Source organism: Papio anubis, chromosome 14 (assembly GCF_008728515.1).
Source record: "Papio anubis isolate 15944 chromosome 14, Panubis1.0, whole genome shotgun sequence".
NCBI lineage: Eukaryota > Metazoa > Chordata > Mammalia > Primates > Cercopithecidae > Papio > Papio anubis.
The window spans coordinates 75,675,269-75,678,716 of record NC_044989.1 but is presented as its reverse complement, the minus strand read 5'-3'; the positions used below and the strand labels follow the sequence as shown (position 1 = coordinate 75,678,716).

At 34.7% G+C, this 3,448-nt stretch overlaps 1 non-coding gene across 1 annotated transcript; it reads left to right on the top strand.

Annotated features, from left to right (window-relative positions):
• Positions 1-231: 231 nt before the first annotated feature.
• Positions 232-335, top strand: LOC116270443. The gene has a single exon (XR_004178478.1). It is a non-coding gene; the product is annotated as a small nucleolar RNA U13 (small nucleolar RNA).
• The last annotated feature ends 3,113 nt before the right edge of the window (positions 336-3,448 follow it).

Here is a 3,448-nt window from a genome sequence, read left to right as displayed (position 1 = left end):
TTAAACTTCTGTTTTTGTTTCATGTCTTATTGAATCAGCCATAATTTCTAGAAAATCATTACTATAACTTTGTAATAGCAGTGATGCATGTAATTTTCATGTTTCTGATTTTGATAGACATGCTTCTAATGTGTAACCACTAAGATAAATGTTTTTTGAGATCATGTTGAAGAATTACATATTTATTCCTAGTTTTCTAGTATGTTTTCCCCTCAAAAAAATTATGTTGAGATCCTTTTGTGATTTGTAAACTTGATGATTAGGTTTTTATGCTTAGGCGTGAGATGTGCCTCCCTCATATCTTGTTATGACATTTGTACATTACCCATCTGATTCGAGAAAAATAAAGAAGAAAAAAATTATGTTGAAAGTTATCAGATGCTTTTTCAGCATCTTTTAAGATTTTTATATAAGTTTTCTTATTAGGCTCGTTTGTTTCACATTTCATGTATTGAGATATTCTAATAACAAAGTACTTTGCAGGATTACAGTAAAATAAACTAGATGGAGATGGTGATCATTTAAATTTACCTGAATTTCATTGGCTTGTACTTTGTTTAGTATTTTATTGAAAGTGAGCTGGACCACTATTTTGCTCCTATTATTTTCCAGTTTTTAATCATTTTTAATATTTTTCTGTGATCTGCAATTGTTCATGTAAATGTGTGACAATTTAAACAAAAAGAAGGGAAAGAAATTTGGTAATTTATAATATTTTATTAGTTATAGGGCAGGAATACTACCTAGGCCCCAAACTCACAAAACCAAAATGTTTTACTAATGTATCTTGAAGAACTTTTTAAAAGATTATCCGGTTTATAATCTTAAGTTCTCTAGCCTTAAAAAATATATAAACCTATGTCATAAGAAGTTAATCTGACTGGCTTTTATTTAGTACTTTGAATTTAGTTCTAAATCATCATAATGACAACTCCTCAGGATGAGAAAGATGGAGAAGTCCCACTAGGCAGAGAACTGTGATTTCCATGGCACCAGTAAGTACCTGTTTATTGTATACCTGTCCGATTGAATTAAAATTATTTACTTACATGTAGATAATCCCCACTGGCCAGTGGCATCTTATGGTGATGACTTAATCAGCCATCTGCCCCTACATCCTGGTGCAGCTCCCAGCACATGCAGTTACTTCAAATCTTTATTGTAGGAAGGAATGTATGGGGCTATAGAGGACACCCCAAAATCTAAATGCCAATTCTTATTCTTCCAATGTCCCAATAAAATACCTAAAGAAGAGACATTATACAGGCATAGAAATGATTTAAAGATTAGGTTGAAGGAGGAGAACATGCAAATGTCAGGGACTTTCACTGATGGATGGACAGTTGTTACAATGTACACAGTGCTTCTGCAATGATCTCTTACCAAGAAGAAAGGCAGCCTGCTTTCCTAGAGATGCCATCAGATTCACAGAGACCTGTACAAAATGTGTTTTCTTGAGGGTCCACATCTAGTTACACGAGCTCAGGAAAGTCACATAATTTTTCTGGATCTCTGTTTTTCCAGCTGTAACATACAGGGGTGATAAGTCTGTTTGAGAGTCTCTTCTGTACCTCATATCTTTTGATTCCAAGATGAATGAAAAATAAGCACTGGTTTTCTGAAAGATTTATTATAAAACATAAAATCAAATTCTACCTTTTTATAATAATAAAAGTGAGTTGGAGATTGTCAATCCACCTGCCATCCCCATGAGCAGAAATTTCTCCTAAAGGAAACAGAAACACAATACAGTCCCAAAATATCAAGACTTTATATCTGTCAGAAGGAGAAATGATTATTTGCTCTTGGTAATATGGGACAGTTATTCTAGCCAAATAAGTTAAACAGGTTTGTCTTCCCAATATTTGAGACCTGGAGCTTGCTTTCTTATTTCTGCTCTGAGAGTGTTTGATTTGGTTAATGTTTAGCAGAAGGAAAAAGAAGAGAGAGAAAGAGTGTGTGTGCATGTTTGAAAATTGCAGTCACTTTTCTTCTAAAGCCACAGGCTATGATGTCAAGAAGTAAATGATAGAAGATGTCAGCTCTCCTATCTATCACCTTAGCTTTGCAGTTTCTCTGGGGGCCTCATGTGCTCTTACAGCTTCTTAAACAGGAAGTAGACCTGGCAAAAAATTTAAGTGCATTTTACACTTGATATACCACAGACTCAGCCAGAACAGTTCTAAACAGAAGACTTCACAGAAATCCTGACACTTTGTTTTTTGCCAAAGAACAGAGTCTTTTTCAGATAATGCTGATTTGAGGATCATGGACATTTTCCTTAATTTCTCCTTACCAAGTCTGTTGGGAAGGAGGAAATTGGTGCCTTTGAACAGATTATCCCCCCACACAATAGCACTTGGTAAGTGGCAGTAAGCAGCACAGGTGAGTGCTGTTAGAAGGTGGGGTGGGAAAGAGGAAGAAGGCAGAGGAGGAGCCAATTAGAGTTAAATAGAAAGACCAGAGCAACCCAAGAGTGCCTGAGAGGACTGGGTGTTGAGAAGACCTGCAGGAAGGGAATGGTGAGTTAAGAATGTTATAATGAGAACTCCTTTTGTCTACTCCATATCTTTGTTTACTATAGACAGCTGGGGTTTTGTACAAACTGTGTGTTCTCATGAGAATCTAGAGCTGACTGCTCTGAGCATTTCTTGGTACATACTGTGGGATTTTGACTAATGCTGGCAAAGATCTTTAATTTATTCCAAGGACTGGAGTATACAGGAATTTGTTTTTTATTACATAGATCAATCATTAGAAACAGCTTAGATGATATTATTCATGCAGTTAACCTGAAATGAGTATGATAATAGTTGCAGGAAACAACCATTACCCTCATAAACTTGGAGATTAAATTAAATCATTTTTGTTAAACTCATTTATTGAAAAAAAAGTATCGATTCTCCCAGTAATAATGTGATTCTGTGAATTGAATTTTATGTTATTTAGGAACTTCAGAGTAAAATTTTTCCAAGGCTTGTTTCTCTTGGATGAAGGGCTGTAAAATCTCATTTTGGATGTAGAATATTATGATCGCATAAATTACTCAGGGTTTATGATGTGAAGTTTGTAAGAAAAGCAAATAGTTTTTGTTTGTTTGTTGTTTGTTTTTTGCTTTTAAAAATTCCGGGAGTATGTGGCTCCCTGAAGAGATGCTTCTTTTCAACCTCAAATCAACTTTGTTTCTTGGCTCTTTCATCAACTTTCCTTCCTGTGCTACAAGTATTTCCAAGGGAGATTGTGTCATATGTTTTCAGATTCTGCCAAGAAAAAATATTCCGTTGCTCACAGTTGCATTTATATCATTTGGTTATTGTCTATGATAGAACACAGCTAAGGAAAGAGGTCAATACTGACTTCTTATTAATACTGTATACTTATTAATACTTATTCATACTGTTGACTATGTAGTTGAATTGGCCTTATAAACAGATAAGTTAAGCAACTA